This window comes from Babylonia areolata, chromosome 20, assembly GCF_041734735.1.
Source record: "Babylonia areolata isolate BAREFJ2019XMU chromosome 20, ASM4173473v1, whole genome shotgun sequence".
NCBI classification, from domain to species: Eukaryota; Metazoa; Mollusca; class Gastropoda; order Neogastropoda; family Buccinidae; genus Babylonia; species Babylonia areolata.
In genome coordinates, this window is record NC_134895.1 from 37,633,746 (window position 1) to 37,649,625 (window position 15,880).

The window sequence follows — 15,880 nt, forward strand, 5'->3', positions numbered from 1 at the left end:
GTTGTTTTTCGGCCGCGGCCGACTCCTACTATACCCAGGGTTGAGCGTACTATGGCCTTTAATGGGAAGACTGGGACCACACAATCAGTCGAATATCATCCACATCATGGATGCGTCTTTGGGTGTCAGTTCAAGTTGGTCAAATTCCTTGACCAACACTGCCAGTGTCCCCATCTCTGGCCAGGGCCTAGTTGACGCTGGGATATTATGATTAGAAAAGGAATTGTAAAGTACACGCCTTGTTGCGAAGTCCCAAACCTAACATGAACCTCCATTATAACAGCTTCAGCATCCTCCTCCGCCACTCAGTTCAACATGAATATATAGGGTGGAGGAGGGGGGGGGGATTGTCTTTTCATGCCCTGCTCTCATGGTGACCTCAGTTTTGATTCCTCTCCACTTCCGTGCTTAGGGTGAGCCCTGTCTAGGTCTTCGGAGTCAGCAGATTCATGGGGGACTCTCGTTACCGGGAGGGACGTGGTGGCGGTCTTCACTCTCGGGGGGTAAACGGTTACTCAGTCTAGTTCCGCCGCGTCTGTGCTTAGTAGGTGATGTCCTAAGTAAGTTAAATCATAATAGGCATTACTGACCAACACCAAAGTGACTCAGCAGCAGTGCAGGGTCTCCTTAGGTGTGTGGCTTCCTGGCGACCTAACTTCGATGGTTCCCTGTGGACTGCTGACGCTGATACTTTGACAGACTAACCCGGGTGTGGCTGTGTATGGGGAAGACTCGGAATGAGTGGCGTGGAAGTAATGCCACTAAAACGATGCAGATGACGGGGCAGAAACTGCATGATGACCCCTCCCCTTCCCCTCTCCCCCCTAAAAAAAAAGCCCCCCCCCAAAAAAAAACAACAAAAAAACAACCAACAAAAAACAAACAACCCCCCCCCCAAAAAAAAAAAAAAAAAACAAAAAAAGAACAACAAAAGCAAACAAACAAACAAAGACTGCTATTAAAAACAAATCAAAAACAATTTTTTTTAAAAAGTCTAGTTATTTTGGGGGGTAAAAAACAACAACAACAACAGCTGAAGATGGTGTGAAGCCATTGAAATATACAACTAATTACCAAGTGGAATGTTTTATTCTTTGCATAGAAAATTTTTTCTGTGCATCCACAATCAGAGAACCTATACCAACGAATACGCCGTACCTCTGTCTGTCACTGATTGTGGTGTTGGTGTCAGTAGTAGTAGTACTGAGTAGTAGTGATGATGATGATGATGATGCTGATGATGATGTTATCGTTGATCATGACCCTTAAGTCAGATATAAAAAAATCATAAGGAAATTTCGCGTCGTGGGATGTTTTAAATTACATTTTGTAAGCATGAAAAATGGACATATATTGCGGCATCATCACTTAGAACGTACCCGCATTTAATGTAATTATTAATTGTTGGTGGTGTTAATGTTGGCAGTAATGGTATTAATGATAACAAGGAGGGCATGAAGATGAAGAAGCTACGATGATAATGATGATGACGATGATGACGACCGAAGTCACTGAGTCAGATACAAAACTTTTAGTATCTATTTCATCATGAGAAATTACATATCGTTTTGCCGGATAAAAGGCATAATGTATAGATAGGTGTATCAACAATCACTGTGATAATTATAACATTGCATTGTTACGGAAGGGGTTTATGATGTTGTTAGAAATATAGACAGACACTGAAAGTTATGTGTGTGTGTATTTCTGTGCGTGTTCTAAGTTATTCTCTCCCGTTATCACACACAATCTTACATCCAATCACCACAAACACTCTGTATAACAAGATAATAGACCAGGACACTAGAAATTGAAGAGCAAAGACCGGTGACACATATAATATATATAAACCATTTCACAAGTAACAATCACAAATCCTCAATAAGGTAAATTCAATATGTTAATTTAGTAATTTACATTACTTTGATATTTTCACTCTCTTTCATACAGTCCCACAGTCTCTCTTTTCACATCCCTACAGTCTTGAAGAAAGAACTCAATTCTTAAAAAAAAAAAAGAAAAAAAAAAGAAGATATTCTGGATCTCCTTCAGTTGATCTTGGAGCTCATAGTTTCATTCTCGACACAAAACGATTTGTTATCAACTCCTGCTTCCAGCCGGAGAGTTCATTATTAACTCCAGTTTATTATTCATAAATATCTCGTATTTATCATTTTATGTTCCAATATTCATCACACTTCGACAGTCTTTACTCGGACAGTGTCTGATTCATATTTCACAATAATCTGACATTCTCTGATTCATAATAATTCACAAGCTGTCGATTTACTCATTCACCTTCTTCTTGGTTAATCATTTCAATTAGCATTTGCCTACCATACGGCGTCATCTCACATACACATGTCGAACCACCCGTCTCCACATGGGACTGCCTTCATCAGCAACAAGGAGGGCAACACCAGACGTTCCCTCAGATCAGACGGCCACCAGCGACAGCAAACGTAGCCCCAGTGCTCTCACCCGGAAGAAAAGCCGAATTGGTAACAACCGTTCTTCGGAATAATACACCACCACATGTCAAGAACTCTGGACATTCTCCTCTGGAAGCGCATCTCTCCATCTGCCCAAACAGTTAACTCAAAGTGACGTCAAAATCAAGATGACGTCATCAGACAGTGTGAGGTTCAACCTCACTGGGACGAACTTCGAGGTGAGCACCGCCACTTTCCAGAAGTTGAAAGAGCTGAGTGACAAAAGCAAGATGCTCATCGAGGAAGGCCAGAAAACCAGCCAAGTATTCAAATTGACATTCATATAAGAAAATGTGTTTTTCTTCCCCAGTGAAGTAATTAACAAAATTTTAACAACCTCAGCCAATGAAAATCAACTATACATACAAAACAACACAGGGTCCACTGCTTGAAGCCAAAATCAAACAAAACCCCAGAATGTCAAAACAAGAAATACCAAATGATGCAAATGCATCTGTCACATGCATAACGAAAGTTAACAAAGAAATGCAAACAAGGAGTAATAATTTCTTCACCTTCCTCTGTCCCATAACCCAGTGTGGAGGGTCGTCAGGGCACCGCAGATGATTTCCAGACCAGTTCTCTCCATTGGTTCCTGTCTCTCGCAGCTCTCTGGGAATCTGGGAAACTCAGGTCTGTCCATTCTTTGACGTTGTCCTGCAACATTTTCTTTGGTCTCCCTCTCTTCCTAATGCGTGGTACGGTGTCCCGCTGAATGATCTTCGTGAGCCCGTCGGATCGTGTGACGTGTCCGAACCATTACTCACTCAGTACGGCCAGTCCTGTCTTCTCCTCTACACAGACCCCTCGGATGTCCAGTGGCTGTCTCAGTGATCCAACCTTTAGCTTCCGTCGTCAAAATTGTGGTATTCTTTGTCAACATTCACCTCTTCAGTGTAAGAGCCTTCCGCTTGCAATATTTTGATGATGGTGATTGGGGAGAAACGCTGTTAACGTCGTCTCTTTCGCCGTTCGTATGGAGAGAGTTAAGCTTCCTTCTCGTGATGACGGTTAGGAGGTCATCGTGGGGTCCAATGGCTGAGGGTGATCTTCTGGCGGACCTCAGTGTTCGTGACGTGCTCTGTGTATGAGATGCCCAGCAGCTTTCTGAAGCATCTCATTTCCATGGCTTGGATCTTCTTCTGGAGCTTGGCAGTGAGAGTCTATGTTTCGCAAGCATAGGGAAGCATTGACTGAACCAGATAATGTACGATCGCAAATTGTTGTACACCTGTTACATCCAGATATTTTGTGGTAACTTCTTCTTCTTCTTCTTCTGCGTATTTATATACAGAGAGAGAGAAAGAGAGAGAGAGAGTTTTAAACTCTCTCTCTCTCTCTCTCTCTCTCTCTCTCTCTCATAGATAAAAAGGAAGGATCAGGACTACATTTGGAAGGTCAATCTCGACATTGTAATTATATGATGTGTTCGTATTGATTTGATGGGTTTTGATGTTTAGGCATAGATAATCGTTTCAAGATTCATATGTACTTTAATATGTGTTTGTATTGATATGATGGGTTTTGATGTTGAGGCATAAATAATTATTTCAAGATTCATATGTACTGTAGTATGTGTCTGCATTGATATGATGTGTGTCGGTGTTCCATGCGTAACTATTAATTTTATTATATGATTTATGTATACTTTGTTTTCTGTGTACTGTCCAAACCTTGGAGACGAACGACTGAAAAAAAAAAAAAAAAAAAGGCTGGTTTTGTTCCAATGAACATTTTATTTACATGTGTGCTGGCTGAATCGGTAGCGTAAGCAGCACTGACTTGAAGTTGTGTACCATGTGAATGGGGAGAGTTACCACTCTTTACTGTTTGTTAATCATTTCATCTCCTGGCCTCATTGTTTATTAATTTTATGCTGGTGGATGTTAGCGCCAGTATGACTGATACGCCTTCAAGGTCAAGCTCTTCAGGGCCTGTTTTATATCTATACATATATCTGAATAAACCATCCGGATCGGATTTCGAATTCGTCGTTATCAAAGAATCTGGCAAGCCTCTCTTTCGACACGGAGGGTACGCCCAGCACTTGTTGTGGATGGCCGGTGTCACAGCCTCAAACTGACCCCTCCCCTCCCCTGCTGGGTTTTGACCCCCCCGGGGTCATTCTAGTCATTCGAAGTCGTTGTGGCAAAGTCGGTTAGGTGTGTTGGACTCTGCTCCAGTGTTCACCGGTGATCAAGTGAGGGTGGGGGAGTGAGGGGTGGTGGTCGGGGGGGAGTGAGGGGTGGGGGACTGAGGAGTGGGGGAGTGAGGGGTGGGGGACTGAGGGGTGGTGGTCAGGGGTAGTGAGGAGTGGGGGAGTGAGGGGTGGTGGTTGGGGGGAGTGAGGGGTGGGGGCCGGGGGGAGTGAGGGCGGGGGAGTGAGGGGTCGGGGGGGGGGAGTGAGGGGTGGGGGCCGGGGGGAGTGAGGGCGGGGGAGTGAGGGGTCGGGGGGGGGGAGTGAGGGGTGGAGTGAGGGGTGGGGGAGTGAGGGGTGGTGGTTGGGGGGGAGTGAGGGGTGGTGGGATCAGGGAAGTGAGGGGTGGGGGTCGTGGTGAGGAGGGGGTGAGGGTCGGGAGGAGTGAGGGGTGGGGGTCGTGGTGAGGAGGGGGTGAGGGTCGGGAGGAGTGAGGGGTGGGGGTCGTGGTGAGGAGGGGGGACGTGAGGAGTGGGGGTGGGTGGGGGGGGCGTGGGGGGTCAGGGAAGTGAGGGAGTGGGGGTCGTGGTGGGGAGGGGGTGAGGGTCGGGAGGGGGTGGGGGTCGAGGGAGTGAGGGGTTCGGGGGAGTGATTGGTGGGGAGTGGGGGAGGGGGTGTGGTGTGGTGGTTGAGGGAGTGGGGGGAATGAGGGGTGGGGTCAGGGGAGTGAGGGTCGGGAAGGAGTGAGGTTGGGGTCCTCGGGTGGAAGGGGGGGGGGGGGGTACGGGGTGGCGGGGGGATTGAGGGAGTGGGGGAAATGAGGGGTGGGGTCAGGGGAGTGAGGGTCGGGAAGGAGTGAGGTTGGGGTCCTCGGGGGGAAGGGGGGGGGGTGCGGGTGGCGGGGGGGATTGAGGGGTGGGTGTCAATTCTGACCAGTTGAAGTTCACACTACTTTTGGGGTGTTTATGTGTGTGTGTGTGTGTGTGTGTGTGTGGGCCTGGAGAAGGGGGAGGTGGAGGGGGATGTGGATGTGGGGGCGAGAAGTGGTGGGGAGGGGCGATGATTCCAGGCTAGTCTACATCAACTTCCCAGGGGGGGTAAATTAAACTGACCCGGAAAGATTTAACCCCACATCTCTCCCAAGGTGTGTGGGTGAGTGCGAGTTGGGAGCAGGGCGAGGAAGGTGGAGGGGGGGGAGTTAAAACCTAAGGGCGGGGGGGGGGGGGGGGGGGGGGGGGGGGAGGGGGGTTAAAGTAGGCTGCTGCTACACCCTACTGATGAACAGTAGCTGCCGTGCAAAGAGATAGAGCTTTTTCTCCTCCTCCTCATCTCACCCCCCCCTCACCCCTACCCCTACCCCTACCCCAACCCCCCTGCCCCCGCCCCCACCTTCCTGGAGGCAGACTATATACACTGATAGCCACCGTCCGTTTAAGAGACGCTGGGGGGTGGGGTGGGGGGGGCAGGGGGGTGGGGTGGGGGGGGGTGGAGGGGTAAACAGAGGTGTCCAGCGAGACTCGTGACTAGTTGTGTACAGGACATCAGTGCAGGGCTACAACAACCTGCGGTGTTTCTGGTCTGTGCAAAAAGGTAAAGACAGAGAGAGAGACAGAGAGAGAGATAGAGAGACAGAGACACAGAGAGAGAGAGACAGAGACAGAGAGACAGAGACAGAGATAGAGAGAGGAAAGAAAGCAAGCAAGCAAGTCAGCAAGCAAGAAAGAAAGAAAGAAAGAAAAAGAAACAAGGAAAAGACATTAATGAAAATAAGAATCGAAAAAAAAGAAAAAAAAAAAGAAAAAAGATTGTAGTTCAAAACAAGTCTAAAGTGACAAAAGAATATTCAAAGAAATCGAAACAAAATTTTGTGAAATAACCACAGACTTAGAATCCGAGCCGTTCATTTGTGAAATTAAAACCATCAGTGACGGAAAAAGGTTCGAAAGATATATACATACTAATTATATATATATATATATATATATATATATATATACTAATTATATATATATATATATATATATATATATATATATATATATATATATATAGAGAGAGAGAGAGAGAGAGAGAGAGAGAGAGAGAGAGTATTAATAAAAATTACAGTAAATTGATATGAAAGAATAATAAAATGAAAATGTTACAGAATGAAAGTGGCGATTGAAGAAATCAAACTGTGGTGTGTTTTTTTTTCTGATAAACAAAATAGTTCACACTGGATTTAATGTTGTTGTTTTTTGTCAAAATTATTAACTGAAAACTCACAAAACAAACCAAAAAGAAAGAAAATAAGAGACGATCAATTTCCCAAAACATAAACCAAGTTCTGAATGTATATAGTGATTACAAAACACAACAACACAATATTTGGATATTTAATTTAAAAAAAAATCATGTTAAACTTTACTTCCGTTTTGTTTTTCTCTTTCAGTGGATCGCATCGGTATTTCGTGGTGAGGTGAGTCTCTCTCTCTCTCTCTCTCTCTCTCTCTCTCTCTCTCCTCTCGTCTTCCTGTATAAGAAATATGACATGTTGATGACTTTATTTACATGTATTTTTTCCCCCAAAGATTTATTGATTGATTAATTTTCTTTTTGTTTATGTGTTGTTGATGCCCAAAAAAATTGAAAAAAAAGTAAAAAAAAAAAAAAGTAGGAATGCTTATTCCACTACCCTCTTGAAAAAAAAGGTTTCGTTTCGTTTCGTTTCGTTTCGTTTCTCTTCTCTCTCTCTCTCTCTCTCTCTCTCTCTCTCTCTCTCTCTCTCTCTCTTCTGTACACGATTTTTGTCATATTTAGCATCTTTTTGTTTATGTTTTTCTTTTTGCTCAGGCATCTTCTTCTTCTCTTCTTCGGTTCGTGATCTGCAACTCCCACATTCACTCGTAATGAACACGAGTGGGCTTTTACGTGCATAACCCTTTCTTCCCCGCCATGTAGGCAGCCATACTCCGTTTTCGGGGGCGTGCATACTGTGTATATTCTTGTTTCCATAACCCACCGAACGCTGACATGGTTTACAGGATCTTAAGTGTGCGTATTTGATTTTCTGCTTGCGTATACACGCGAAGGGTGTTCAGGCACAGACAGGTCTGCACAAAATATGTTGACATAGGAGATTGGAAGAATCTCCACCCTTTACCCACACAAGGCGCCGTTACCGAAGTTCGAACCCGGTGTAACAGGCCAGATCTTACCCTGGCCAAATCTTACCCCCGTAAGAACTGGCCAAGGCCAGAGTTTATCCCCGTAAGAACTGGCCTGGGCTACATCTTACCCGGGGTAATGTTTGGCCTAGGCCAGTTTATATCCCCTGGTCCATTTCTTACCCCCCTCCTTTTCTCTGAAATACATTGATATTTGAAGAGTGCCAAGATTAAACAACATTAGAATGAAGGGTATGTGAACTGCGAGGAATATATTTCACACAATAGTTATTACCAATGGGCTTTTATTGTCTTATTTGCAATTAAAAATTTCGATATGGAACACCTGTTTTAATTGATATTATCTTTGAACATGAAGTTCGTTCCTAGAGACGTTCAGTCGTTCTGATGTACAGTGACTGCTTTTGATGAATTATGCTTAGTAATCTTGAGTTGGAAATAGAAAGAGGGGGACGTAGTGGCACACCACGAGAGAGTTTGCAAGGTTTGTAATATGGATGTGATTGGGGATGAGTTCTATCTTATAATGGATGCACAAAGTATATAATGAGTTCCGAGACAAGCGTGTGCATGAACAAATATTTGTCTCCAAGTCGGTTTTCATTTTTGTTTTTTGTTTGTTTGTTTGTTTTTTGTTCATAGGAAGCAGATGGAATTTGTTAGCTATAAGTACTTTTATGAAATTTGCACATTCAAATACCAATTGTTATTTGAAACATATTCGCGTTTTCTTATTAAGTTATAGTGTTGAGTATTTGGCTATCTTCTTTTGGGCGTAAAGGTATCATTTGATAGCAGTCCTCCATAAGCAACTGGAGTGAAAGGATGAATAAAACTTTAAACGATATATTTTTTTTTTAAAGATAATTAACAGGGAAGAAAGAAGAAACTGAGAAGAGAAACAAGAAAGAAATAGAAGGTATTGAAGAAAGGTATCTCCACTAAAAAATCAAAGAGCAAAAACAGAGACAAAGAACACACACACACACACACACACACACACACACACACACACACACACACACACACACACACACACTCCCTTTAATGTTGTGTCTATAAACCTTTCATTCACGGTTTTCATGACATCTGATTCTGATTCTGATTCACACACACACACACACACACACACACACGCACACACACACACACACACACACACACACACACACACACACACACACACACACACTCACACACACGCGCTCCATGAAATGATGGCTTAGCGGTTTATTTTGCAGATGATTTGGGGGGTCAGCTTTATGTTCCCCTAGGTCTATGTTCCCCAGAATTTTTCTTCAGCCAGTTACAAGTTCTTACATGACTATATTCCCCCAGGTCTATGTTCCCCTAAATTTACGTTTTCTGGTGTTTGTTCCCCCAGGTCTTTGTTCTCTCAGTCTATATTCCCCAAGGTCGATAATCCCCCAAAAACGTTTTTGGTAGGTCTATGTTCACCCAGGTCTATATTACTCCAGGTCTATGTTTACCCAGGTCTGTATACCCCCCAAGTCTATATTCCCCTAAACAAATGTTTGTTTAATCATACATACACTTTTGAGTGCTTGTCAGCAGTGGTCAGCAATAGTCAATGGTCAGCAGTCAGTAGTGGTCAGCGGTGCTCAGTGGTGGTCAGTGGTCCATAGTGGTCTGTGGTGGTCACCAGTCAGTGGTGGACAGTGGTGGTCTGTGGCGGTCAGTAGTGGTCAGTCATGCTCACTGGTAGTCAGTAGTATGCAGTGGTCAATGGTCGTCAACAGTGGTCAGTGATCTGCAGTGGTCAATGGTGGTCAGTAGTAGTCAGTAGTTGTCCGCGGTTAATGGTGGTCAATGGTGGTCAGTAGTGGTCCATATATAATGGTCAGTGGTGGTCAATAGTGCTCTGTGATTGTGGTCAGCGGTGGTCAGCAGTAGTCAGTGGTATCAGCGGTCAGCAGTGGACAGTAATAGGCAACAGTGGTTATAAGTGGACAGTGATGTCAGTGGTTAGCAGAAGTCAGTGGTCAGTGGTGGTCAGCAGTGGTCAGTGCTGGGCAGCGGTGGTCAGTTGTCAGAAGTGGTCAGTGGTCAGAACTAGTTAGTGGTCAGAAGCGGTCAGCAGTGGTCAGTAGTGGTCAGAGGTCAATAGTCATAAGTGGTCAGTATATAGTGGTTAGTGGTTGGTTCTGATCAGTAGTGCTAGTAGTCAGTGGTGGTCAATGGTGGTCAGCTGTCAGTAGTGGTCAGTGTTGCTCAGCAGTGGTCAGTGGTGGTCAGCAATAGTGGTCATCAGTGGTCAATGGATGTCAGCGGTGGTCAGTGGTCAATAATGGTTAGTGTTCAGTATATAGTGGCCAGCAGTGGTCAGTAGTGGTCAATGGTTAGCGGTGATCAGCAGTAGTCAGTGGTGGGCAGCAGTGGATAGCGGTCAGCAGTGGTCAGTAGTAGTCAGTGGACTGTAGTGGTCAGTAGTAGTAAGCGGTGGTCACTGGGTAGTGGCTGTCAGTGACCAGCAGTGGTCAGTTTGCAGTTAATAGAATCAAAAACAAACAACCATGACGTCTTGATAATGCACAAATGTGACAAAACAACGCAATCTGAAGAATTTGACGTAGTGGTCAGCAGTGGCAAGTACTGGTCAGTAATGGCCAACAGTATAGTGAAATCCTGCTAAAACGTTGCAATATTGCATACAATGTGATGCAAGCTGAACTCTGATAGTGGTCAGTAGTGGTCATACAGTGGTCAAACATCTTCAAAGACATAATGTACAAATGCGACAACATAATGCAGTCTGAGTACTCTTGAACTGTGGTCAACCATGGTCAGCTGTGGGGGAACATAGACCTTGGGGAACTTAGACCTAGGGGAATATAGACCTGGGAGAACTTAGACCTGGGGAAACATAGACATGCTCCCCTGCACTGCATGCCAACTAGGTCACTGTTAATCTCTCTGATGTTGTCTGAAAGTGAGCATGATGTGAGCGGGCGTGGCATGGCACGTGAAGGACATTACGAGTATGTCTATGGGTGGGTGGGGGTGGTGTTGTGTGTGTTGTCTGTGTGTGTGAACAGAGACGCTAGCGTCAAAAACAGGATTGCTTAAGTCAGCGCCGCCTTTGGGAGACTCCGTGTGAACGTCTGGGAGCGGAGACAACTCAGTTCTACCACTAAGCTGAAGGCCTACTGTGCAGTGGTCCTTACCACCCTCCTTTACGCCAGCGAGACCTGGGCTGTCTACAGCAGACACGCCAAACAGCTCAACCTGAGCTGTATCTGCAGACTCCTCCACATCAGGTGGCAGGACAAAGTTCCCGACACGGAAGTCCTGGAACGAGCTGGCCTCTGCAGCGTCTAAACCCTTCTGCAGAATGTCCAAGCCAAGTGGGCTGGACATGTGGTGAGAATGTCAGACAGCCGACTGTCTAATCAGCTGCTGTGTCAGGGCAAGCACTCAGTTGGAGGACAGAAGAAACGCTACCAAGACTGCCTCAAAGTCCTGGGCGTCGACATCAACACTCGGGAGACACTTGCTCTGGACCGTCCAGCTTGGCACAGCATAATCACCACAAAAGCCCGTGCAGCTGAAGCCAGGCGCATCACCGAGGTCCAACGGAAGCGTGCTGTGCGCAAGGCCCGAGCAGCATCCACTGCCACAACAGCACCCACTCACTTGTGTCCCACATGTGGGCGAGACTTCAGGGCCCGGATTGGCCTCACCAGTCACCTCTGGACCCACAGCCACACACACACACACACACCCCCCCCCCTTCCATCTGACTCTTGAAGCCATGGTCATCTTCGAATCCGAAGGACGAACATCATCACATCACGTTTTTGACGAACATCATCACATCACTTTTTTGCATTAATTGCAAAGTGGCTTGAGCGTTGGAAGGAGTTATATACATTCCCTTTATTATTATTATTATTATTATTATTATTGTTGCTGTTGTTGATGTTGTTGTTAGTATTAGTATTGTTATTATAATCATAATCATCACCGTCATCATTATCATCATGTGCTTTATGTGTAAATGTGATACAAACTGGTTGGGTGAGGGAAGTGTACACAAGGGCTATATTCCAGCCGGGGGAGGGGGGGGGGGGGAAGAAATGGCCTAGGCTACTTCTTACCCGGGGTAAGAACCAGCCAGGGATGAGACCGGGACCCCACACATTGAAAGTCCAACGCTTTAACCACTCGGCTATTGCGCCCGCTCAAGCATCAAATGTCAGCTTTTTGTGTAGTTCCGCCTCCCTTCATCATCATCATCATCATCATCATCATCTTCTTCTTCTTCTCTCTTTGTCTTGTTTTCAGTGTCTATATATATATATATATATATAAAATTAGGGCATGGTGAAAAGGAGCTTGTAGCTTACCCATTTACCCTCCATGATTACAATGATGATGATAATACTAAGAAGAAAATTGTAATTATAATGACGGTATTGGAGGTAGTGGTGATGGTGGAGATGATGATAATGGTGGTGATGATGATGATGATGACTACGACGACGACGACGTTGATAATGACGATGACAACGACGACGACGATGATGATGATATCATCATCTTAGATGAACAGGCGGTGAATGAAGAAACGAAAAGTGATTATGATGATGATGATGATATTGATGATGGTGTTGATGAATCCCTGTCCCTTCTGTTCCCTCGTAACGTCTTTCATTCTATTTGATGCGTATCTTCGCACGTGCGTTTGTGTGTGTGTGTGTGTGTGTGTGTGTGTGTGTGTGTGTGTGTGTGTGCAGAGTCCATCACACCAAAGCAGAGAATGGACGATGTCCATACCGTGTTCGTCCTTCTTCTCGCCATGGTTTTCACCCCCGCATCCAGCGATCTGGTTTGTAAGTGACTCGTTCTCTTTTTCAAACACGGACATACTAATTTATAGCCTCTCCACGTCAACACGTGCACACGTCCAGCAGTGTCTATACACACAGCAGCACGTACATGAATATGCAGCAAGACTGCAATCTTTATAGACTGTTTGGTGCGTGCGTGTGTGTGTGTGTGTGTGTGTGTGTGTGTGTGTGTGTGTGTGTGTGTGTGTGTGCGCGAGCATTTTCTTGCTTATTCAGTGTATCAGCTGAAAAAAATTGAATGCTGATTTGCCTTTGACCTTGACTCACATTCCCACACAAATACACAAAAACAGAATCAGAATTAGATTCATCGTAAAAAGGGGAAAACAAATCACGCATGCGTATTACAGCTACATTAAAACATTGATGACTATGATCTAACACACACGAATACGTATTAAAAATAGACTAAAGCATGCACAACTATGATCTAACACACTCGTAATCGCATGCGTATTATAAAACAGACGGAATCATTATGACTATGACCTAACACATACGTATTCGTATCATAAAACAGAATAAAGCAAGTGTGGCTCTGATTCAACACGCAGGTGTAAATATCATCCTCACCTCAGCCACGCTTGTTGCTCTGTCTGGGACATAGGCCGCCAACAAGCACGCTCCAGCCATCCCGGTCCTGTGCCCAGTTACTCCAGCTGTCCCCAGTGTGTGGCCTGTCCTCTTCATGTCTGCCTCCAGGTCATTCATTCATTTCATTTTGCCCATCGCTCCTGGTGGAGCATAGGCCATCAACGACCCCTCGCCATCGCACTCTGTTCTGGACTGTTCTGGCCATTCCAATCCAGTTGCTCCCTTGCTGCTTCAGCTCTGCCTCGGTATCTCGCCTCCAGCTGTTGCGAGGCCGGCCTCTCTTCCTCTTTCCCTGCGGGTTCTAGGTCAGGGCTTGGCGTGTGATGCTGGACGCTGGCTTCCTGAGGGTGTGTCCGATCCAGCCCCACTTCCTCCGCAGTATCTGCTTGGCCACTGGTTCCTGTCCCGCTCGCTCCCACAGATCTTCGTTTCGGATCTTCTCCTGCCATCGGATCTTGTAGATGCGCCTCAGACAGGTGTTGAAGAATGTCTGAATCTTCTGCTGCATCGTCTGTGTTGTCCGCCATGTCTCGCATCCGTAGAGCAGAATTGACTTCACACTGGAGTTGAAGATGCGGAGTTTGGTGCCTCCAGGTCATGGCGCCACGTGTTTCTTTTGACGTCCTCTTTTCCCTTTCCCCTGCGGGTTCCAGGAAATGGGCTTGCCTCGTAGTGACGAACCAGCTTCAGCGTCTTTGGAGAATCTCTTCTTCTGCAGGTTGCTGTCTTGTTCGCTCTTCATTTCTGATTATCTCTGGCGAGCGAATCCGAAGAATCCTTCTCAGGCAGTTACTGATGAAAGTTTGGATTCTCTTCATGGCGGTGGTTCTATAGGTTTCTGCCCCATAAAGCATGGTATTGTCCTCCCTTTCCTTGTCCTTCACGGGTCTTTCTGGTTTGCTGAATCTTCCTGTCAGCTTCTTGATGGTGGCGTATAGCTCCTGCATGTTTCCTTGGTTGACTGCTTCCTCTGCTTCTGTTGCCATCGTCTTCATGAAGTCACGCTTGTCATCCTTGATACTTCTCTTGACGTTCCTGTCCACTGCAGAATACTCTTCTTGTGTGTCTTGGCTTTTCCAGCTCGAGTGCTACTGTTGTTGACTGCTGCTTTCGTCGGTTCCTTCTCGTCTATCTCTCTCAAGGTTTCTGCAGAGATCCATTTTTCTTGGCTGTATTCCTTGGGACCAACACTTCTTGACGGGTTGGTGGTACTGCCCCTTTCACCCCACACCACTTCTCAGCGATGGCCTCTTCTTCTATTAGCTCTTGTAGGACCTAGGACTTGTTAGAGACTAATAATCACCAATAGTGAAAAGACGCTAAACTAAAGAACTTGTTAGAGGCAGAGTCGCCAGTATTTTCTCCACATCCGCTAGGCCTTGAGTGGTGGTCTGGAAGGTGATCATTCGAATGAGACGAAAAACCGAGTTCCCGTGTGCAGCAGCATGCACTTAGCGCACGTAAAAGAACCAACGGCAATCTCTGCCCGCCGTCATTAACCTGCTCAGCCCCTGTCGCCCCATGACCTCCTCACAGACCTTGTCATCGCTGCCGATCTTGTCGTTGAAGTCACCCATGACGATGATGATGTTGGGCGGCCCTGAACGATAGTCAACACTCTGCTGTTGAAGTCCTCCTCGTCATTGTCATTCGTTGGGGAGGAAGGGGGTGCGTGGGGGCGGGGTGGGGGTGGGGGCTCCGGGGGGGAGAGGGGGGAGGGACAGCATTGGATGATGTCCATGTTGATCCTCCACATTCTTGGTTCGGAAGGAGGCTGTGACGATTCGTGGGCCGTGGGCCTCCCACCCAAGGTGTGGTCCCTGAGCTGTCTTAGGTAACATCAAGGCGACTCCCTCGGTGTGTGGCGTAATATCTTCTTCTTCGAGCCCAGAGAACAGCAGCAATAAATTCTCCTGTGGCAAGCCTCCTCTGACCGGAACCAGTCCACCGTGACTCGCTGATTGCAAGGATGGTGAGGTGGTCGTTCCTCATCTCGGCAGCATATTGTGCTGTCTTTCCAGTTTCGGACATGGTGCGCACGTTCTGTGTTCCGATGATGATGGTGGACCTGGTGGAGATGATGGCTGTCACCCTGCAGATTCCAGAGTCTGACTTTCACAGCCCAGTGAGACCCGTCCTCCCCCAGTCCCCAAATATCTGTTGATCTTCTCGTTGGAGTGTTTGCAGCAATGATTTTATTTCAACAGAGAGGGGTCGCTAGGCACGCGTCCAGCATTCCGGGCTTTGAACCGGTACAGGCGGAGTTGTACATATTATAAGGTAGACTGAAGTATGTGTGACTATGTACTAAAACGTGTTCGTTTTACGAATGGGACTTAAGCATGTACAACTTTGATCTGACAGACAAGTATATGTATTAAAAATAGACTAAGACAGACATGCACGTCGATGGACTAACACGTGATGACACTTTTGGCAGTGGTATTATTCAAAGGTGTAAAGTCGTTTATTGGGTTTTTGTCCCCTTTGGGTGTAGAGGATACACACACAAAAAAAAAGAAAAAAAAAGAGGAAAAAGAAAAAAAAGGAATCGTGAGCTGGTTCACTGGTTTACACCAACAAACAAATCGAAGTAAAAACTGTCATGACCTGCATTAA